Below are 24,813 nucleotides of genomic sequence, written 5' to 3' on the forward strand. Positions count from 1 at the left end.
GAGGCAGCACGTGGAGGAAGGCGGAGGAGGAGGCAGTACGGGGTAGGAGGCACCCGGCGCCCGATACACTAGAGGACCGCACCAGGTGCCGGGCGCACCATACACTACACCCATCATCTCCTTCTCAGCTCGCCGTTTCCGCCAAGCAGAGAAGGAGATGATGGGGGTAGTAGTAAAGATCGCCTGTGAATGGCCGGCCGGTGGTTACCGGCCAATCACGGGCGATCTGGGGGCCGGATCCACGGGCAGGTGATGCCCGGGCACAGCAGTGATTGGTGCTGTCTCGCACAGCACCAATCACCGCTGAATTCCGGGGTCCGTTCCCGAAAACAAAGGAAATTGCTGTGATTGGCCGATGAGAAGTCATCGGCCAATCACAGCGATCGTCGTCACGGGGGCAGGGAAACTGCCCCCTACGTGACACAGGAACATGGCTGCTGTAACAATCAGCATCCATCTTCTCGGGAGCGCTGCGCGATTTCGCGCGGCACCCGTTTAAAGGGCCGGCATACCGGTACGTCATGGGTCCTTAAGTGACAGTGATCCATGACGTACCGGTACGTCATGAGTCCTTAAGAGGTTAAGGTCAATACAAAATGTCAGACAGACGTGATTAAAAGTTTAATCTGTTTTAGGGTTGAGACTCCCAACAATGTCCAGAATGTCACTCAGTCCATCATAATGCAAGTGAGGGGCTAAGCACTCATTATAGGAGATGGGTTCCATTATAGTCTATGGAGCCCGTCAAGTGTAACATGACTGATGGAGTGATGATCTAGCCACCACAGGAGGTCTCAGCACTGACACTGACTGATCAAAACATTTTACATGTCTGCATGATGTCAAAAGTTTTTATAATTGCAGTGGAAAGAAAGCGGTAAGCATGGTGTCACACAGCTAGGTTCACACAGTATTTTGGTCATTTTTTTTGTAACCAAAACCGGGAGTGGATTTGAAACACAGAAAGGCTCTGTTCACACACTGTTGAAATTTAAAATAACGCCAATTATTTGCCATTAAATGGCGGCCATCCACTAAATTTCTACAGTGTGTAAACAGAGCCTTTCTGTGTTTTCAATCTACTCCTGGTTTTGGTTGCAAAATACTGAGCAAAATACTGAGCAAAAATACTGTGTGTGAACCTAGATTTAGGCTGGGTTCACACCAGATATAACACCGGCCGGTGCTACTGGAGATCATCCCGGCCAGTACTGCAGTACTGGCCGGATGATCTTCATTTCTGCTGAATTTGGATGCAGGTGCACCAGTGTGCACCTGCATCCGAATTCACCACTGCAAACAATGGAGCGTGTGGCTGGAGCTGCACGCTCCATTGTGTGAACTGCCATGTCTGTACGGCCGCTGTTAGCGGCCGCAGAAAAATTACATCTCATTTTTTCGTGCGGCTGGAGCGTATACTATGTGTATACGCTCCGTCTGGGATTCCATTCATTCCAATACAACGTATGTTTTGCATAAATCGCGGTTGTTATTGCAAATTGCAACAACAGCTAAGATTTATGCAAAACTTACGTTGTGTGAACATGGCTTTAAGATGTAATCTGCCATTTTATACTAGTAGAAGAGAGAGAATACCATGCGGCGCACAAAGCTTATTACTGCAGAACAAATGTGTGTAAGTGGCTAAACTTGCTGCTCACCTTGGGCGGTCATGCTACAAGCCCAAGACCGCCAGTCACTTTAGCGGTGGTTTGTACACCTTGATGCCGCTTGCAGCCCTTTCAACGGAACTAGACTTGGTACAATAATTCAACAGCGAAGACAGCACCAAAGTAGTAAAAAATCTTGTGACTTATTAACTCCCTCTTGTGCAATGTTTTGCCTTTCTCAGAGCTAAAACTAAACATCGCGCTAGAGAGTGTGAATCAAATCACAAGAATTTTTACTACTTTAGTCCTGCCTCTGCTGCTGCTCCGGAGGGGGTGCAGTCTGGTGAGGGGGTATTATCCTACTTTTCACTGATACTGCTGCTCCGGAGGGGGTGCAGTCAGGTGAGGGGGGTATTGTCCTACCTATCACTGATACTGCTGCTCCGGAGGAGGTGCAGTCAGATGAGGGGTGCATAATCCTACCTATCACTGATACTGCTGCTGCTCCTGAGGGGTGCAGTGAGATGAAGGGGGGCATAATCCTACCTATCACTGATACTACTGCTGCTGCTCCGGAGGGGGTGAAGTCAGATGAGGGGTGCATAAGCCTACCTATCACTGATACTGCTGCTGCTCTGGAGGAGGTGCAGTCTGGTGAGGGGTGCATAAGCCTACCTTTCACTGATACTACTGCTGCTTCGGAGGAGGTGCAGTCAGATGAGGGGGGAAGCATAATCCTACCTATCACTGATACTACTGCTGCTTCGGAGGAGGTGCAGTCAGATGAGGGGGGGGCATAATCCTACCTATCACTGATACTACTGCTGCTTTGGAGGAGGTGCAGTCAGATGAGGGGGGGCATAATCCTACCTATCACTGATACTACTGCTGCTTCGGAGGAGGTGCAGTCAGATGAGGGGGGGGGCATAATCCTACCTATCACTGATAATACTGCTGCTCCGGAGGGGGTGCAGTCTGGTGAGGGGGTATTATCCTACCTATCACTGATACTACTGCTGCTTCTCTGGAGGGGGTGAAGTTTGGTGAGGGGGGCATTATCCCACTTGTGTCTGTGTCTGCTGCTTATCAGCAGCAGTCAGGATTCTCACATCAAAGGTAATAGGTTTCTTATTAGACGTAGGAGTAAGATTTAAATCAATGGATGAGGCGTTTCTAAGGGAATCCTCAATAGATCTGATGATCTCATTTGATGAAACACATCATCCATTGATTAAAGTCTTACTGTTATATCAACTACAACACCTATCATCTTTGATGTGAGAATCCTCAGCTGATCAGAGCCTAAGGGTATATTCACACGGCGGGCTCGCGAGATTCACACGGGAGATTCTCGCTGCGAGCCCGGCAGGTCCTGGCAGTTCCCATACACTACATACTTGCTGCGGTCTAAACGAGTATGTAATTATACCGCCCTTAACCCCTTCTGCTCCCGCCCAGCTCCCCCGCTGTAAGCATACTTTACCTGTCCTTGCTGCACGGGTCCGGCGTCCTGCTCTCCTGTCCGGCCAATTAGTGTGTTGCCCAGCCGCAGCCACTGATTGGCCGGGCGGGAGAGCAGGACGCCGGACCCATGCAGCAAGGACAGGTAAAGTATGCTTACAGCGGGGGGGGCCAGCCAGGAGCAGAAGGGGTTAAGGGCGGTACAATTACATACTCGCTGCAGTCGTTTAGACCGCAGCAAGTATGTAGTGTATGGGAACTGCCAGGACCTGCTGGGCTCGCAGCGAGAATCTCGCTGCGAGCCCGCCCGTGTGAATATACCCTAATGCTAAGTTTACACGGAGCGATAATTCGCCCGATTGTACGATTAACGATTTCGAAGTAACGTTTTTTTTTTTTATAACGATCAGCGTTTAGATGGAACGATATATCGTACAGAAAATTCGACATTAACATGTTCAAAGATCAAAATGAACGATTTTTAGCTAATCGATTGATCGTTCGCTGCGTTTACACGGAACAATTATCGCTCAATAATAATTATTCGCCCAATAATCATTCCGTGTAAACGTAGCTTAACCCCTTCCCCCAATATGACGTCCAGGGACGTCATGAAAAGCAGTGCCAGAATGCATCATGTCGTCCCTGGACGTCATGCTCATCCTGCCTCTTTCCACTGTCCCTGGCTGAGATCGGGTAGCAGGAGGAGGCTGTGTTACACAGCCTCCTCCTGCTGCCACTGCCCGGAGGGGAGCCGCGCTCCCCCCGGGCAGTTAACCCCATAGACGCCGCGGTCGGTGTGACCGCAGCGTATATGGGGAGATCTCCTTCTTCTCGACGATCGGGTGCTGGGAGGAGGCAGCTGCACATGCTGTAACACTGCTGTGCTCCTCCCAGGCACCCGCTCTCTGCCGGAGCCGACCCTGCGCCCCCTCCTCCCCGTTCTTCCCCTCCTCCCCGTGCTCCCCCTTCCTAGCCCGCTCTCTCCCTCTGCAGGCGCTCCCCCTCTCTCCCCGTGCTTCCTTTCCTGGCGCCCCCCCCCACCGTGCTTCCTTTACCGGAGCCCCCCAACCTCCCCGTGCTTCCTTTCCTGGCGCCCCCCCCGGAGCCGCGCAAGTAATCGCTCGACTCCGGGAGGGTAACCATTGCAACCCAGACGCTTCCCAGTGCGTCTGGGCTGCTATGATTTCTAATGATCAGGCCCCTGCACTGAGGCTGGGACCTGATCATTTGAATGATCTGTCAGTGTGACACTGACAGATCATTCAATATATAATGCATTACAGCACTGATCATGTGCTGTAATGCATTATATATGTGAAAAAGTGAAAGTTAAAAAAAAAAACACTAAACACACTTACATACATAAATAAAGAAATAATTAATTACAATAAATAAATTAAATAAACACATAATAAGTACATAATAAATAAAAAAATAAATAAAAAAATAATTGAAATAAATAAATAAATATAAATAAATATACACATTCCCCATCCTCCCTTTATAAATGATCCCCTATAAATAAAGTACACATATTTGGTATCGCCGCGTCCATAATGACCCCCTCTATTAACCCATTACATTAATTATTCCACCCGATTAACGCCATTAAAATAAATAAAGATCTAACAAAAATGACAATTTTTTTGTTAATCCCTCCCCCTAAAAAATATAGAAAAAATGTCACATGTACCCAAAATGTGTACCACTAAAAGCATCATCTTATGCAGCCAAAAAAAAAGGCTTCACATAACTCCATTGGCGAAAAAATAAAAATATTGCTGCTCTTACAATATGCAAGACACAAACAGTTTTTATAGTATAAATGCCATAAAGTATAACAAAAGCTATATAACATAGATATCACTGTAATCGTACCAACCTGACGAATAACGATAACATGTCATATGTGAGGTATAGTAAATGGTGTACAAAAAAATGATGAAAAACAGCTGCTAAATTGTGTTTTTTATTCGTACCATCTCATAAAAATTTTTTATAAATAATGATCAGGGTGTCACATGTCCCTCAGAATGGTACCGATGGAAAGGTAAATTTACCTTACACAATATTTTGGCACCGCAAGTCCTCTGTGACATGGTATTATGGCTAAAAAAAAACCTGAAATAAGAAAAGACCCTAAAAATACACAAGGCTTCTGTCATGTCTGCGGCCTGTGGTTGAGTCAGGTGATGCACTGCGGCCACATGTGGGGGATTTCTAGAAACATTGGAATATGGGGAATAAAAAGTGAGTTCCATTTCTCAGTTAGTATTTGCTGTGTTAGAGGGAAACAATAGATTAACCCCTTCCCCCAATATGACGTCCAGGGACGTCATGAAAAGCAGTGGCAGAACGCATCATGACGTCCCTGGACGTCATGCTTTCCCTGCATCCCCCCTCTGTCTCTATCTAAGATCGAGCAGCAAGAGGAGACTGTGTGACACAGCCTCCTCCTGCTGCCACTGCCCGGAGGGGAGCCGCGCCCCCCCCCCCCGGGCAGTTAACCCCATAATCGCCGCGGTCAATGCGACTGCAGCGTCTACGGGGAGATTCAATGTCCTCCCGCCGATCGGGCGGCGGGGGGAGGCTGCAGAATGTCGCCTCCCCCCACCGCCACTACATGTATGTCCCCCCCCCCTCGTTCTCCAATACTGGCGGATCGCCGCTATTACCGTTATAGCGGCGATCCCCCGGTACCGGGCATTACCATCGCCGTCGCCTTTCATCTCCCCCCACCGTGAATCTCCCTCGGTGGGGGGAGATGAAAAAGTATCAATCAGACCCCAGATCAGCCCCCCTAGTGGGCGATCACTAACCCGCTCCCCTCCCCGGGCGGCCATCACATCCAAGATGGCCGCCCCATCCCTGTGAACAGACTATCTCTGTTCACAGAGATGGAAATAAAATAATAATCAAAGCCCCATGCTCTCCGCCACCGGAGGTAGCGGAGAGCATGGGGCAGTGATCGGGGACCCCCCTGTGTGGTCCCGGAGCAGGTGATCGGCGGTATATACTATATACCGCTGATCGCCTGTTCCCAGTGCAAAGAAGCACTTTTTATCCCCTGTCACCATAAATGATTGGTGACAGGAGATAAAAAGTGATACAGTGTCGCCCCCCACCCCCCCAGTCACCCCCTTCCCCCAGTCACCCCCCTTCCCTATATACATTACCTGATCCAGGGAGGTCCTTCCTCCTTGGCGTCCAGGCTGATTCTGAAGTGCGCATGCGCTCCAGAATCAGTTATCTCTGAAAATTTAAAGTTGCCCGTGACCACCCCACATTACCTGTAATCTAATTTTTTATTGTATTTTAGTAACTGCGCTATTCTAATAACTATTACTAGCTGCGGTTTTCCTCCAGCAAATTGGCACTCCTTCCCTTCTGAGCCCCGCTGTGAGCCCATACAGTGGTTTATGCCCACATATGGGGTAACGTTTTACTCAGATGAAGCTGTGTTACAGATTTTGGTGTATGTTTTTTCTCCCATTCCTCGTGAAATTGAGAAATTTTAAATGAAACAAACATATTATTGGAAAAATTTGAGTTTTTCATTTTTACTGTCTTATTTTGAATACTTTCCTCTAATACCTGTGGGGTCAAACCACTCACTGCACCCCAAGATGAGTTCTTTGAGGGGTGCACCTTCCTAAATGGGGTGACTTTTTGGGGCGTTCAATTCTGCTGACACTACAAGGGCGCTGCAAACGCACCTGGCGCTCAGAAACTTCTTCGGAAAAATCTGCACTGAAAATGCTAATTGGCGCTCCTTCCCTTCTGAGCCCGGCTGGGTGCCCATAGTGTGGTTTATGCCCACATATGGGGTACTGTTCTACTCAGGAGAACCTGCGTTACAGATTTTGGCATGCAGCTTCTCCCCTGTTCCTAGTGAAATTGAGAAATTTCCAACTAAACGAACATATTATTGGAAAAATTCTAGTTTTCAATTTTACTGTCTTATTTTGAATACTTTCCTCTAATACCTGTCGAGTCAAAATGGTCACCACACCCCAAGATGAATTCTTTGAGGGGAGTACTTTCGAAAATCGGGTGACTTTTGGGGGGATTCTATTCTGCGGACATTACAGGGGCTCTGCAAACGCACCTGGCGCTAAGAAACGTCTTCAGCAAATCTGCATTAAAAAAGCTAATTGGCGCTCCTTACCTTCTGAGCCTGGCTGTGTGCCCATACAGTGGTTTACAGCCACATATGGGGTACCGTAGTATTCAGGAGAACCTGCATTACAGATTTTGGCATGCTTTTTTTCTCATGTTCCTTTTGAAAATGAGAAACTTTAATCTAAACGTTTATATTATTTTAAAATTTAAAGCTTCGATTTTTTTACGGCCTAATTGTGAATACTTTCCTCCAGCCCCTGTAGGGTTAAAATGCTCATTATACCCCTAGATTAATTCTTTAAGGTGTCTAGTTTTCAAAATGGGGTCACTTATGGGGGTTTACAGTATACAAGCCTTCTAAATCCATTTAAAAAAAGAACTGGTCCCTAAAAAAAAATCAGTTTTGGAAACTTTCACAAAATGTGATAATTTGCTAATAAATTTCTAAACCCCATAACACCCTAAAAAAGTAAAATATGTTTCCCAAATTATACCAGAATAAAGAGGACATATTGGTAATGTGATTTAGTAACTAATTTATGTGCTATGACTTCCTTTTTTAGAAGCAGAGAATTTCAGAAGTTCATTAAATACAAAATTTTCAAATTTCTCATGATATTTTGATGTTTTTCACAAAAAACACACAAAGTAGTGACCAAATTTTGCCACTAATATAAAGTGCCATATGTGACGAAAAAACAATCTCAGAATCGCTAGCATACGTTAAAGCATCACTGAGCTATAAGAGCATAAAGTGAGACAGGTCAGATTTTGAAAAATGAGCTTGGTCATTAAGGCCAAAACAGGCTGCGGAGGCAAGGGGTTAATGGTGCGTTTACACAGGCAGATTTATCTGACAGATTTTGAAAGCCAAAGCCTGGATTTGGAATGGATTTGAAAATAGGAGAAATCTCAGTCTTTCCTTTATGACCCGTTCCCTGTTTATGGTCTGTTCCTGGCTTTGGCTTCAAAAATCTGTCAGATAAATCTGCCAGTGTAAACGCACCATTGGCCTCACGGATCTCCTGCACAACTGGACCTCCAAAGTGTCAACTTCTCATCACATACATACAGTATACATATATACACAAATAGTCATACTGCAGACATACACACTGTATACATATATACACAAATAGACATACTACAGACATACACACGGTATACATATCTACTCAAATAGACATACTGTAGACATAAACACGATATACATATCTACTCAAATAGACATACACACGTTATACCAGGGCCGGCGTCAGCACCCGGCTAACTAGGGCAAATGCCGGGGCCCACAGCTCCTCTAGGGGCCCAGTCCCGTTTGTTACTACATTTTTTTTTTTTTGTAAGTAAAAAAGAAAAAAAGTGTAGTAACAAAGGGGACTGGGCCCCTAGAAGCCACATGTGACAGTTAGGGGCCCACCGATCCATACTGGGGTCCCCGGGCACCTGTCTTCCTTCACAAATCTTCCCTACAGCCGAGTAGGAAAGGACCTTTGAGTGTGAAGGACCTTTGATGATGTCACGGGTCATGTGATCGGACACCTGACCTGATAGAGGGAAGCACGGTAGGCTCTGCAAACTTAAGTGTTCTGTATGTGCTGTGCTTCTAGTTGTTTTGTGTATAGTGGTCCTGCTGTAATATATATATCTATTACAGCAGGATATATCTATTACAGCAGGACCTCTATACACAAAACAACTAGATATCTGTATCTCTCTCTCTCTCATGAACATGGTGAGACCTCTAGTTCTCCTGTATACAGCTCCTGCTGTGTGTGTGTGTGTGTGTGTGTGTGTGTGTGTGTGTGTGTGTGTGTGTGTGTGTGTGTATATATATACATACACACGCGCGCGCGCACACACACACACACACACACACACACACACACACACACACACAGCAGGAGCTGTATACAGGAGAACTAGCAGCACCAGCATGATATATATATATATATATATATATATATATATATATATATATATATTATATATCCTGTGACTGGGTCTGACTCCTCCAGAGTCCTGACTACCACAGAGATCAGGAGATACAGGAGGAGAAAGATATGCAGCAGCCGCATGTTTCTTTTGCTGCAAATCTTTCCTCGCCTGTATCTCCATGATTTGCTCCTCAAAGGGGCCCGCCGAGGCTCTGTCGCCCAAGGGCCCACAAAAAGCTAGAGCCGGCCCTGCTCACAGGCAACAAAGGATTGTATGTTTACAATATCATACAGATACTATGAGCCTTTGTAATAACCTTAAAAGACATATTATCATATACAATACAACGTAGTCTTACCAAAAACATAGGTAGAAAAACAGTAATTTATAATATCACCTTAAAACATGGTATAGATGTCAGAAATTCAAATATGCTACCAATAGAATGGAGATAATTGTCTTTAACAGAGAAAGGGAAAAGCTTAAAGAGAACCAATCACCTAAATGTAACTGTCCCTATTATGAAAGTATATCTCTCCCTAAGGCTATTCATGAAGATACAGACTGCATTTGCAGTCTGTATCTTTATACTTTACCTGATCCTCTGTTCCCTGGCTGTTCCGGTGGGCGCCGCCATCTTGATGACGTCACTTGCGTTCCAGCGGTTCCAGCGTGACGTCATCAAGATGGCGCCGCCGCCGGAACAGCCAGGGAACAGAGAATCGGGTAAAGTATAAAGATACAGACTGCAAAGGCAGTCTGTATCTTCATAGATAGACTTCATGAAGATACAGACTGTATTTGCAGTCTGTATCTTTATACTTTACCTATCCTCTGCTTCAGTGCCGCACGGCCGGGCGCCGCCATCTTGATTACGGGCCTTGCGTTCCACCGCTGGAACGCAAGTGACGTAATCAAGATAGCGGCGCCGGCCTTGCTGCACCGAAGAAAAGGATAGGTAAAGTATAAAGATACAGACTGCAGAGGCAGTCTGTATCTTCATAAATAGATTAGAGAAGAGGGACTAGAAAATACACAGCGATCTTGCGCTGTATAGCGCGAGATCACCTTGTATTAACGGAGCGGCGGGCAAAGGATCATGGGAACCTTTCTTGCCGCTCTGCATGATGGGAGTTTCCTGTCTCGCACCGGCTCTTTTGAAAAGAGCCGGCTCGAGACAGGAAAGTAAAAAGTGAATAATTAAAAAACGTGGCAATAAAAATAATGAATTATATTTACAAATGTCAATAAAATGATGATTTACATCTAATTAGGGAATAACATTTTTTTAACTTTCGTCCATGATTGGTTCTCTTTAAGATATTTGGAGTGCTCCCAGAGTTCCCTTTTGAGCGGCCATGCAATACCAATCAGTGTCCTTAAATTGATTAATGAGTCTCTCTCTTCTATAGTAAAATCATGAATTAGAAATTGTGTCCATTTGGACATAAATGTTTTTGTTGATTTTTCTTTGGTGCGCAATACATCCAAAAGTTCCCAATGAAAGATCTCCTTCAGAGCGGAGATTACCTCAGAAATGTCTGGTAGAGTATCCAGTATCCAGTGTCTTAATAAACATTTCAGGGAAACTAATAGAGTTAAATGAATTCCTTTAGAAGTAAGTAATTTAGGAGAGGGAGTAGTCTATATCAATAAAATGAAAAAGATAACTAAGAGGGAGAAGTGGTATGGCATGGCCCCAAGTGGACAAAAGATAGAGCCGCACAGAGTCCCAAAATTCCTGCACTCGCGTGCAGGCCCAGGCACGATGAAAGAAGTCTGCTTTAGGAAGTGAAAATTTCGGGCAACTGTTTATGTGAGCAGTGTGGGAGTTGGAAAAAGGAATATTAAAGGCATATATAGCCTTGTGTATAAAGCGGAAATGTATTTCACGTAGAACCACATTGGGAGTGGCAGAATGCACTAGTTGAGATCCTCTCAATATTTGTTGGGTCAGATCCTCTGAAAAAATTACGGAGGACCATTTTTAAAAAAAAAATTGTCTAGATAAATTCTTTTGAGAGCGTGATCTAAGTTCTCCATATGTTTGTGATAAAGAATTATGAACCGGTGGTGTTGGGAATAGATTATCAAATTCTATATCACTTTCTGCTTCTGCTATGTCCCGTACTCTGGAAGTAAGAAATTCAATTATAGAATCGTATTGAGGTAAATGAAATGAGGACAATTTAAATCGTGTTCTGACGATATCCCATGATAAGAAAGTGTTGGAATTAGTATCCAGCAAATCCCCAACAGAAGAAACATGTGCACTCTGCCACTCTGAGTAGTCCAATTTGTCTGAGTCAGGTGGGTAAAGTGGTGAATGCCACAGAGGAAATCTTTTCGATAGGCAAAAGGGTAAACCATATAATTTTCGTATCGCCTTCCATGTGGCAATGGTGTCTTTAAAGATAACACTTCTCTTAATTTCTGGGGGGAGTTCTGGTAATTTAGCATGTAGCAGGGTGGGTAAAGGCCAAGGTGCTGCTAAAGCTTTCTCAATTAAAATATTGGAGAAATATGACGGGTCCATAATCCAATCTTTAGCATGGCGAAAGAGAGCAGCTAAATTATATAATCTAATATCTGGGCATTGAGCGCCACCTTTAGAAGTAGGGAGACAGAGAGTGGAATAGGCAATACGAGGTCTCTTTGATTGCCAAATAAATTTAGTGAAATATGATTGGAGTAGGGAAACGTCAAAATGTTTAAGTAAAAGGGGTATTGTTTGCATTGGATATAACAGTTTTCCAAAACACATCATTTTGATTAAGTGGGTACGGCCTAGAATTGACAATGGTAGAGATTCCCATCTCTGGAGATCTTGTTTTATTCTCTTAATTATAGGGCGATAGTTCAGGGAATATAGTGAGGAGGGAGTTCTGCCAATCTGGATTCCAAGATAAGTAATATAGGATTTAGCGATGGAGACCCCCGCAGGACCCGAAGTAGACCTCTTATGTGGAGTTAGGTAAAGAAGTTGACTTTTATGTATATTGATTCTATACCCAGAGAAGGAACCAAAAATGTTTAAGGCATCTAATACTGCCGGAACATGTAGATCTGGGTTATCTAAATATATTAAAGTATCATCAGCAAAGCATGTAACTTTGATGACTTGGGAACCAACCCGTATGCCTGAGAAAAAGTCAGAAGAAATAAGATATCTAGCAAGAGGCTCCATCGCCAAATTGAACAATAGAGGGGATAGGGGGCAACCCTGTCTGGTACCTTTTTGTAAGGAAAAGCTATCTGAAAGGAAACCCGGGGTATGAATTCTAGCTTTCGGAGATGTGTATATTGTGGAAATAAAATCTTTGAATTGACCTGTGATACCAAATTTTGTTAAAGTCATGTCCAGCCACTCCCAGCTGATATTATCAAAAGCCTTTTCGGCGTCAATTGCCAACAGACCTAGAGAGTGGCTGGAACGACCCCCAGATTGGACACCAGACTGGGCCGCTAGTACCGTTCTTATATTAGTGACACCAGAACGTCCTTTTATAAAGCTAACTTGATGGCTGCCTATTAGTGATGGTAGGATGTCTGCCAATCTATTGGTCATAATCTTTGCCAACAATTTTAGGTCTAAATTTATTAAAGAGATTGGCCTGTACGAATTAGGAGATGTCGGATCCTTCCCCTGTTTATGTAGTATTTTGATATATGCAGTATCTCCTGAGGGGAGCATGTGATGGTCAGTCAGAATAGTTTGGAAAGTAGAAAGAAGAGTGGGGGAGATGACAGAAGACATAGATTTATAAAATTCCGCACTATAGCCATCAGGGCCTGGAGCTTTGTTATTTTTAAGTGTAGAGATAGTGGCAGTAATTTCCTCCAATGTGACTGGGGCGTTGAGAGGATCAAGAGAAGGGGTATCAAGAGAAGGTAGAGTTAATGACTCTAGAAAGTTCTTACCAGCAGCTAGATCAAGCCTATCTTTGGAATATAGTGAGCGGTAAAATTGTTGTAAAAGTTGTGATATGACTTTAGGATCTTTTTGTATATTACCCACTGTATCTTTGAGAGCAGGGATATATGTAGTAGGTCTACGTCCTTTGGCAAGGTTAGCTAACATTTTCCCTGATTTATTACCATAGCGGAATAAACGGGATATGAATTGATCTCTATATATAGCATTGAGTTTTTCCTGTGCAATTTCGAAAGCTTGTCTAGCTGCTGTCCATTTAGATTTATTGTCATCTGTAGGGGAAGACAGGAAAAGAGTGTATGTAGAGCGCAGATCTTGGGAAAGTTGAAGATAGTTTTTACGTGTTTCACGTTTCTGGGCAGCCACATAAGAAATTATTTGGCCTCTTAGAACTGCTTTTGCAGTCTCCCAGAAAAGTATTGGGGATTGTGTATGTTGAGCATTGTTAGAATAAAAGTCTGACCACCATTTTTTTAATAGTTTGATAAATGATTCATCACTAGCTAAATGAGAAGGAAATCTCCAAATAATATCGGATCCCTTCTGAAAAATGTCTCTTAATTGTAAACTAACAGGGGAGTGATCCGAAATTACTATATCATGAATTTCAGAGTCTTCTACTCTGCCAAGAGAGTCCAGTGACAATAAACAGTAGTCTATTCTTGACCAGGCCGTTTGGGAGTGAGAGTAAAAAGAGTATTCTCTATCATCTGGGTGTAGATGACGCCAAGAATCAGATAGGGAGGTAGAATTAAGGAAGTTGGATAAAATATTATCTGATGAAGTATATACAGTAGGGGTCTTAGTTCTTTTTCTATCTTCAGTTGTATTAAGAACAGTATTTAGATCTCCACCAACTATTTTAAGATTATTGTCATCTTGCAGAATGAGGTTTAAAAAATCAGGTCTCTGAGTGTTGGGACCATAAACGTTATATATGCTATATTTGCCCGCTGGAGTGCCAATAAGAAGATGACATATCCTGCCTTCATCATCTTGATATTGAGATAATACCGTACAGGTTAAATTTTTCTGTGTAAGAATAACTACCCCGCCTTTACGGTTAATAGCTAGTGAACCACAGTGGCGTAGCGACCGTGGTCGCAGCGGTCGCTGCTGCGACCCGGCCCGCCACGGAGAGGGGCCCGCGGCCCCTCTCCCTGTATCCTCTGCGCCCGCCGCTCCGCTCTCCAGGACGGCCCCCGGCTGATGCTGGCTCCCTCCTTTCATCCCCTGTGCCCGCCGCTCCGCACTCCCGAACTCCCGGCCGATGCTCCACTACCTGGCGGTGTCCCCGGGATTCCCCTGCAGCACATGCACCAGGAAGGTCAGTGTGTGCGGGGGCTTTTACTTCCGGGTCAGGGAGCGCTCCCTGACCCGGAAGTAACAGCCCCGGCGTACACAGCTCCCTGATGCGTGTGCTGCAGGGGAATCCCGGGGACACCGCCAGGTAGTGGAGCATCGGCCGGGAGTTCGGGAGTGCGGAGCGGCGGGCACAGGGGATGAAAGGAGGGAGCCAGCGTCAGCCGGGGGCCGTCCAACACCGCAGATGAGAAGAGAGCTGCAACGGGGGAACGAGGTTAAAGGTGAGTTGTTGTTGTTGTTTCCCCCCCCCCCTTTTGTTTTTATCTACTTGACAAGGGGGCATATACAGTGGGGGCAACAGTGGGGGCATATACATGGGGGCAACATGGTGGGAGCATCTACATGGGGGAGATGTATACGAAGACAACACAGTGGGGGCATATGCATGGGGGGCAACATATTGGGGGCATATACATGGGGGGGGATGTATAAGAAGACAACACAGTGGGGGCATATACATGGGGGGGGTAACATAGGGGGGGTATTTATAAGAAGACAACACAGGGGGGGCATATACATGGGGGTATGTATAAGAAGACAACACAGTGGGGGCATATACATGGGGGGAATGTATAAGAAGACAACACAGTGGGGGCATATACATGGGGGGATGTATAAGAAGACAACACAGTGGGGGCATCTACAAGGGGGGGAAACATAAGGAAGGCATCTATATGGGGGAAAAGATAAGGGGGACAACAGAGAGGGGACCATCTAAAAGGGGGGACTACACTGAGAGGGGCTGTCAAGGAGATGCACATGGGGGCCATATATATGGAAGACTGAACAAGGGGCCATCTCTACACAGAGGGGGACATATACTATAAGGGGGGGGGGGGGGTAACAGAGTCAGCCTACCCACTAACTGAGGGTGTAAAGGGGCCAATACAGATGTGCAGTTTGTATAGAGATGAGGATGGTGACAGAGTGAGGAGCCTAATATCTCTGTCTGGCAGATTATGTGGATTCGTGGCTCGAAGAAGTTCTCATAATGGCCCAGATGGAGAAGATGATGAAAAGGGAAGAACTCTGATCAAAGAAGACGTCCCCTGTGAGTCACCTGATGTAAGTGCACTGTAATGTATATGGTGTACAGAACCTGTGTAGAGCTGGGTCTGCCTCTTCTGGATGAGGTGATAGTGATCTGTGTACAGTGGATGTTATTCAGTACCAGCGGTGGTATTAGTCAGTATGTGGTGGTGTTAGTCAGTAGCAGCAGTGGTGGTAGTATGTGGTGGTATTAGTCAGTATTGGTCTTAGTATACTGGATTTGGTCAGTAACAATATGGTGGTGATGGTAGTGGTTGTGGTGTGGCGGTAATATTTGCGCCTTGGTAATATTGGTCTCAGTATACAGGATTTGGTCAGTAACAGCATGGCGGTAATATGTATGGTGATTATATTTCCATCCTATATACTGGTATTATTGGTAATATCAGTCTTTATCTATCTATCTATCTATCTATCTATCTATCTATCGCATAGCTTGGTCAAGGAAGGGGGGGGGGGGCCCAAGTTGAACTCTTGCACCAGGGCCCAAGGGACATTAGCTACGCCCCTGGTGAACCATAAACAGCACCCAAAAACGTTTGAGTCTAAAATAATCCGATTCAGTTAAATGTGTTTCTTGCAATAATACTATATCGGCCCTAAGTCTCTTAAGATGTTTAAGTATAGAAGTCCTCTTAGATGGGGAACTTAGTCCCTTAACATTCCAAGTGATTAATTTCATAAAATATTAATAGAAGAGGAGGTGTTAAGAAGAGACCCTGGAAGCACAATAAACATAGTGGGTAACCCTTTCATGCAGAAAAAGAGGATAGCATGTAGCATTTTCAGACAAACTAAAGGTGATATACGTAAGAATAAAACAGTTAACAATATAAACTAAGCGAATAAAGTGAGATGTGGACTTCACTTTTTTCGTATTGTCCAATGTTCGGAGCATTCGCAAACTCTGCATTATCGAGAAGAAATAAAGAGAAAGAAATAACTGGTGGAGAGGTCACATCAACCTCCGCTCCACTAAATGAGTATATATTAAAATTAAAGACATACACATCCCTACCCTCCTGAGAAATGTGTGAGTTGTCACAGGGAAGCAAATAAATAAAATAAAATAAAAGGGAGAGCCAGTATATAATGATTAGTACTTAAACCTAAAACCATACAAGGTGGAATTATACACATACATACATATACATGCACACACACATATACATATATACATATATATACATACATAAATACATACTTACACACACACACACACACACCACCAAATGCATTACTACCTAGACTAAAGAAAATGATAATGTAGTAACAAGGTGTCCGTAATATAGTATTTAGTCAACATATATAGGGCTAAATAGAGAAAAAATACTCCGTTTTAATGAGCAGCATAGCGTTCAACAGAATAGAGACGGAGTTCATAATCATTCCATTTTTTCTACCGTGTCAGTAGGACCATCCAAACGTCGTCTCTTGTGCTTGTCTTGAATAGGTGGAGTGAGACCCTTTACATCTTTAAGGGAAGAAATGGCTTCCTCAGGAGAACTGTAAAGAGAGGCTGAACCATCCGATTTGAAAACTTTCAGTATGGCAGGATAAAGAAGAGCAAATCGTATTTGATTTTTCACCAATGTTGAGCAAATGTGTGCAAAAGCTTTCCGTTTTTGAACCACTGCTGCAGAGTAGTCATTAAACATGAGGATTTTTTGGCCACGAATTGCAACATCAACTGTAGATTTTTTAAAGCTTTGTAAAATGTTGTTTTTATCATTATAATTCAGATACTTGACAATCACTTGTCTGGGTTTCTGTTCTTTTTTATTTGCATCTTGCTTTTGTTTCGCTGGTGGGGGTCCCACACGGTGAGCTCTTTCCACAGTAATGTGACCGGGGATACCCAAGGCTTGGGGAATTTCTAGAGAACATATAGCATGTAATTGCATGGCTGGAATGGATTCAGGTAAACCTATAATACGTAAATTGTTGCGCCTAGAGCGGTTCTCTAGATCATCAGTCTTTGTTTGCAATGAAGCTGTGACATTCATATTCTGTTGTAGTTTTATTTTTGTAGAATGTATTTCATCTTCTAACAAGCTGACTCTGTCCTGAAGTTCAGTAATCTGTGTGGTATGCGTTGCTATATCTCCCTGTATGGTTGCTACGGAGGAAACTATAGTGGCCTCAAGAGAGGATTTTATGTCATTTAATATAATTTTGGACACTTGAATTGCCAGTGCCTTGCAAGACATATTTAGTCCTGGTATTATGGTGTCACAGAGGTCCGGCACTGGGGTTTGTGAGGTATGTGTTTCCTCTGTGTGTGCCTCAGCAGCAGCACCTCGTGTCGGCGCAATCTTAGGTGTCCCTGTGACAGAGCTGTGAGGTAAATGAAGGAGGGCTTATGGGGAGGTGTATAACTGGTTGCCCGCTTAATGAAGTGGTGCCTCTGACTCCTCGGCAGAGAAGGCAGAGATGTGGTCTGGCAGGGCCGGTAATGTCAGGAGTCAGAGCGGGGAGCGATATTATGAGCGGAGGGTGGAGGAGCTCACTCACACTGCTGCCATCCCATACGCGCCGGAACCGGAAGTCAGTTATATTTTCTTAATTTATATTTTATTTTCTAGGATGTGATGTGTTTTATTTCTTTAAGTTTTCAGCATGTGGGACCTAAAAGGAAATTGCAGTGTGACAGTGATAGAGCTGGAGCTGCTGTGCTGGACTCTCTGTCGCCCCCTGGCTGCTGTGCTGGACCCTCTGTCGCCCCTGTGGCTGCTGTGCTGGACTTTCCGTCACCCCCCTGGATGCTGTGCTGGACCCTCTGTTGCCCCGGTGGCTGCTGTGCTGGACTTTCTGTTGCCCCGTGGCTGCTGTGCTGGACTCTCTGTCGCCCCCTGGCTGCTGTGCTGAACCGCCTGTCGCCCCCTGGCTGCTGTGCTGGACCGCGACTGTCGCCCCCTGGCTGCTGTGCTGGACCGCCTGTCGCCCCTGTGGCTGCTGTGCTGGAAACACTGTCGCCCCCTGGCTGCTGTGCTGGACCCTCTGTTGCCCCTGTGGCTGCTGTGCTGGACTCTCTGTCGCCCCTGTGGCTGCTGTGCTGGACTCTCTGTCGCCCCGTTGCTGCTGTGCTGGACTCTCTGTCACCCCCTGGCTGCTGTGCCGGACCCTCTGTCGCCCCCTGGCTGCTGTGTCGGACCCTCTGTCGCCCCTATGGCTGCTGTGTTGGACTCTCTGTCGCACCCTGGCTTTAGTTAATTTTGACGTAATCTTTGCCAGGAATGTGAACTAAATCATTTGGTGGACCGCGCCAATTTTAATTTTTGCGTTTTCGTTTTTTCCTCCTTCCCTTCTAAGAGCTCTATCACTTTCATTTTTCTACAGGGCCAAGTAAGGGCTTGCTTTTTTCAGGAACCGGTGTACTTTGTAATAGCGCCTTTCATTCTACCATAACATGCATGATGGAAACCTGAAAATATTATTATGGAAAAAAAGGCTGAAATTGGAAAAAAGAATGCAATATGGTAACTTTTAAGGGGTTCAGGTATGATAAAAGTGTCATGATACCATTATTTTCTAGGTCAGTGCGAACAAAACCATATGCACATTTACACAGATTTTTTTTAATGAAATTTTTTTTGCAATTAATTTTTAATCAAATGAGCCTATTGTGAATCTTATAACGGTTTTAGTTTTTCACCTATGGGGCTGTATGGGGGGTAATTTCTTGCACCATGATCTCTAGTTTTTATTTATACCATATTGTAAATCGGACATTTTCATCACTTTTTATTATTTTATTAAATATATAATGTAACAAAAATTATTAGATTGCATACACTGTTCAATGCTATGGGCGCTCTGCTCATTGAGCCTGCCTGTGGCCGGACCGCACGGAGGAAAGTAAGAGACCTTCAATGGACCGGCAGTCACACTGCGGAGGTTTAGTTCAGTAAGTGACAGGAGCTTCTTATGTCACTTACACTTAAACGCTGCAGCGTGATTGGTGCAGCCTGTCATTAATGGTGAGGGGCAATGGTAATCTACCAGCAATAGGTGGATCTTCATAGCCGTGGATACAGGTACATTTTAAGTTTATCATGGCACTGAGGCAAGGTGGTTAGAGCCCCTACAGTTGAGAACCAAGGTGGATAGGTAGTCTACTGTCACCACTGTCTGTCAAGCTTATAGAAGTTACAAAATACTTTATTCTCAAGTGTAGCTGCCTAAAGCAGTGATTTATCTACAGTATATATAGTGTACTTGCTAAGAAGCAGTGAAAGTGATTGACTAGTGATTTTGGTATACCTGCTAAGAAACAACTACAGTAACAGTTTCACCAATAAAGGTTTATCCTGGACACTGTGGTTCCTCCACACCACACCTGCATCTACGCCTTTAGGCCATGTTCACACAACGTAAGTTCCGTACTAATCACGACCGTTGTTGCAACGGCTGTGATTGGCACGGAGCTTACGTTGTGCTGCAGGCCGCGGGAATCCCAGCTGGAGTGTATACACATGGTATACACTCCAGTCAGGATCCCTAGCGGCACCGTAGAAAACTGACATGTCAGTTTTCTGCTGCCGCAGAAGACCCTGTCAGTGCACACAATGGAGTATCTTGATTATAGGCCAGGGCTGCTTGCATTGCCTATTTTTCTGGCCTTATCCCTAGAAACAGCACCATCTGCTGACATTGCTGGTAAGTTATACTCATCAGCAGCTGCTTATCTAAACACATTATGTGCAGCTATTAAATAACTGAGGTTCAATGTTCCTGCCCTGACGTACTTACTCTGAAAGTTATTTATCTACACTGGGTTCTGGTCTGTAATCAACTATATTTAGTTTCTGGCAATAACCCTAAAATAGTACTTTATTAGAACCAATCACCAACTCCCAACTGAGACCCCATTAATCCTTAAAAGAGAACCTGTTACCCTTAAACATCTATAAGGCTGACTTCCCACTGAATTAAAATTTTGAAAAAACGCAAATAAAAAAATGCCATGGCTTTTTTTGTGTGTGTGCAAGAACACCAGCAGCCAGATGTTAGCTGGAAGTCTTTGGATTAGTTGAAGACTCATACAGATTAACCTCAGACAGTCAGCGGCTGCAGCAGCGGTGTCCTGCCTCAGCTGCTGAGCAAACTTGTACCAAACACTATTCTCAAATAAAGACAAAAACACCACAAAAATGCCAAGAAAAGTGCAAACGCATGAAAAAAACGCCACGGGCAGCACTGACTATTTTGTGGCATTTTTGTGGAGGCCAGAAAAACGCCTCAAAAAACTGTGTCTGGGGGCACGCTGAGGAAGAATTTGTATGGAGGTTTTTATGTAGTCAAGGATGCCAGTACAAAGGTTTTTTAATGTTTCTAGCTGGAATGCACTTTAACATAATATTCCACACACAATAAAATGAAATCAAAATCCGACAATAAAAATAGGTATAAAATGCGGCCATATTTTAAATCTAATAATGTGCTACATTAAAGTATATCTAAAAACAGATGTCTGTGCCAATAATAATAATGGAAAGTTCAGATACTTTCTTTTATGAAAGCCTAGTATACATAATAAATACCTACACTGACAGGCAAACACAATAGGCCATTTATTTGTAGAATGCTGCCACCTACTGTCTGATACATTTTATTGTAGAAGGATCTGCCACTACCAAATTTAAAGGGATTATCCAGCGCTACAAAAACATGGCCACTTTCTTCCAGAGACATCACTGCTCTTGTCTCCAGTTTGGGTGGGGTTTGTAACTCAGTTCCACTGAAGTGAATGGAGCAAACCACACCTGAACTGGAGACTGTCTCCTTCCCGCAGAAACACGTACTGGCACGTCCATTTCTGCGCACCATCCTGCCAGATGGACAAGGGTGACAAAGATGACACGGGTGCAGGAGCTGCGACCACGTCATCCGTGGGGGGGGGCTGTCAGTGATAGCCGGGCACGCTCCGTAACTGCGGAGATTCAGGCTGATTGCTTATTTTTTTATTTTTGCATGAAAAACTTGCATTTTTCACAGAAATTTTTTTTTGCATATCGGATAAAATTAAAAGTACAATAGATCACAAAAAAACTATCTCAGAATCAGAAAGAAAAGTTATAGCATCATGTAGCTACAACCGCATTAAGTGAGACAGGTTGGATTTTAAAAATAGCTCCGGTCCTGAAGGCCAAAATCAGTCCGGTCATGAAGGGGTTAAAAGTAACACAGATTATTATTTTTTTTTTCAGGGTTGTCCAGGATTAACAAAAGCACAGCTATTTTCTTGCAAAAATGCCACCACACCTACCCCCAATGTTGTATGTGGTATTGCAATTGCACTGGACCACTGGTGTCCTATTGGCAGCACAACAGATGGGGTGTCTCCGCCCCTGTGAACCCATGGACAAGGGAATATTTTAATGAACTAAAATTAGTAAAACTCCACCCCCTCTGGTATAACTAGCCCCCTTAGGCATCAACCCCCTTGAGTAAATTTTAAAGTACAGTGTAGGGCGGGAGTCTTGTGCTGCCAATAGGACTCATAGAAAACACATTAACATCCAAAATGTTAACATCTCTATCGTCCAATTGGCAGCACAACAGATGGGGATTTAGCAAGAAAAAAAAAACATAGGGAGGGCTCTATGCTGTTACAGAACTTAGAACGGGTCTGGCAAAAAATGTTTGCCTAGAAATGAGGGAGTCAATTCTATAATGTTTGACAAAAGTAAGTGGAGTGGACAGAGTTGCAAATCTGGTTTAAGAGGTGGACACAGATCTTGTTGAGTGTGCCCTGGTAAAGTCCGGAGATTGTTTATCTACTGTTAATTAGCATGAATTAATGCAGTCACATATCCAGCAAGATATAGATGGCTTTGAAGCCTTCTTCCCTCTATTCTGACCATGGAAAAGGATGAGCAAATTCTCTTCTTTCTTGAAGGAAGACGTTCTTTCCAGGTATATCCTCAATGCTCTGACCAGATCCAGGGTGGAGAAGTCATCTCCGTGCTCCAACAACTCTGGGGAAAATTTTGGCACAATGATGGAATGGTTTATGTTTGAGAAGGAAGAGTATTTTGGACAAAAAGTCGGTAGATATCTCACGATCACTCTATCTTCCAGAAAGGTGGTATATGGTTCTTTAGATGCACGTGCTTGGAGCTCTCCTACTCTCTTGGTTGTGGTTACTGCTAAGAGGAAAGAGACCTTAAATGTAAGGTATTTAATCTCCACTGAATGTAACGGTTTGAAAGGTGGTTTGCACAATTGTTTCAACATCGAAGCAAGGTCCCAAGCTGGAACAGGCTTGATTACCGTAGGTCTTAACCGAGAAATTGCTCTGGTGAAGTCTTTGACTTCCTTATTCTGCAGTAATCTTCTGTTAAGTAGGGATGATAAGGCCGCCATCTGAACCCTAATGGAATTTGGTGTCAGCCCCTTATCAAAACCATCTTCGAATTCGAGAATCTGAGCTACCGTCGGATTCTCTGGGTCCACCTGTTTTGTACCAGCCCAGTTCTGGAATATTCTACCAATTCTTCTGTATGCCTTATAGGTCGCTTCACTCCTAGAGTGAGTAATGGCCCTATTCCACGGGCCGTCTAGTGGAGTAAACGAGCGCTCTCAGCGCTCGTTTGCTCCTCGTTCCCCGCTCGCTGCCGCCGCAATTCATCGCGGCTGCAGCAAGCGACATGAACGATGTTGGCTGATCGTTGCACTCTATTCCATGGGACGATTATCGTCTGTAGCGGCCGATATCGGCCGAATATGGACACTAATCGTTCCATGGAATAGAGCCTTAAGTGTCTCTAATTCCCTTTGAGATAGCCCTCCAGCTCTCAATAGGGTTTGGTTAGTGTCCAAGCAGTTAGGTTGAATGCTTTGAGACACCTGCAGAATTGATTGCCCTGAGATACACACCCTTGCTCATGCTCAGGAGCTGCAGTAACCAACATCTCTTTGACCAGAAGGGGATGATGGCTATTACATTCGTCTGGCTCTGACAAATTTTGGCTAATACCCTCAGTATTAGCGGGATCGGTGGGAACATATAAGCCAGTTAAGTCTCAGGGAATTGACAGGGCATCCACTGCCAGTGGGTTGTCCTCCCTGTAAAGCGAACAGAACCTGTTCAACTTGGAGTTCGGCCTCATTGCCTTGAGGTCTACTTGTGGAAGACCCCACCGATCCGACAGCTAACTGAACACTGCACTGTTCAGTGACCATTCCCCTGGTACCGTCAGTCCCCAGCTCAGCTGGTCCACTATCACGTTGTTGGAGCCTTTGATGTGAGCTACAGATAACCTCATTATCTTTTCTTCTGCCCACACAAAGTTTTTATTCTGAACACTTAGCCTAATGTGAAACTGGTGGGATCAGGCCATCCACAACAAAGCTCAGTCCCCCTCTCCCTGCAAATTAAACTATGCACAGGTTGCATGCCAAGAACCCATACAAGGAAATAGTCAGTTCTGGTGTATTGTTCCTACTTCCATGGTGCTTGCTGTAAAGCATGTCTCTAAATGCTTTTAAAAGGAGCTCAGTCAGGATGGCTGCCCCCATAATAGAAAATTTAATAAATAAAACAACATTTAGAAAACAGAAATAGCGTTAAAATTACAAATATGTTCAAGTATTTGGCTTTAATCATTAAATTAAAAAAAATCTAAAAAAAATACACTCAGTTAAAAAAAAATCCTAAAGTGTACCTGTTATAAAGGAAAACTTTTTACATGTCAGAGAGATATATCAAAAGTTTTTATCAGTCAGCATTTGAGTGTTTAGACCCTGAATGAACAGTAGAATCCGTGGGACGAGGACCACGCTACTGTGCACTCCTTTTACCGTTCTGTATCAGTGAGCAGCCCCCATAGGCTTCCATTATGTGTCTGTCTCCTCACATGACACAGAGCCAGGTGTGGACTGCGCTGAGCATGGACCTCTTCAGGCTCGTTTTCCTAATTGGTCATGATCTGAAGACTCAGACCTCGACTGATCAAAACTTTGAACATGTCTCTTTGACACAGCAAAAGTTTTTTGTTTTTTTAAAGACAGTGCCTCTTTAAATGATACAAAGACTGACTGGCTTACATGACTTACACTACATTATTTTTAGAAACGTTCCCGCTGAGTGGTGTCGGCAGAATGGGAATAGCTTTAGTGAAAGAGAGTGGCTTAAGATGACTTAAGAGTGGCAAGATTCTGGAGCACTTTAAGCCAACTAATAGTTGCCCTATAATTAGACTAGACAGTCTATGAATATGGCAAATATATCAAACAGCCTGAGCCACTTGGATGAATCTGGCGCATTTATAGACTGTCTTGTCTAAGTTTACACTAGTAGTAAATGCACCAGATAAATACACCGTA

General features: G+C 44.2%; 1 protein-coding gene across 1 annotated transcript in view; it reads left to right on the plus strand.

Moving 5' to 3' along the window:
• Window positions 1-24,813, plus strand: part of PLK5 (polo like kinase 5 (inactive)) — a 73,666-nt gene that overhangs the window by 26,567 nt on the left and 22,286 nt on the right. The window lies entirely within an intron of this gene.

The sequence above is a fragment of the Dendropsophus ebraccatus genome, chromosome 3 (assembly GCF_027789765.1).
Source record: "Dendropsophus ebraccatus isolate aDenEbr1 chromosome 3, aDenEbr1.pat, whole genome shotgun sequence".
Classification (NCBI taxonomy): domain Eukaryota; kingdom Metazoa; phylum Chordata; class Amphibia; order Anura; family Hylidae; genus Dendropsophus; species Dendropsophus ebraccatus.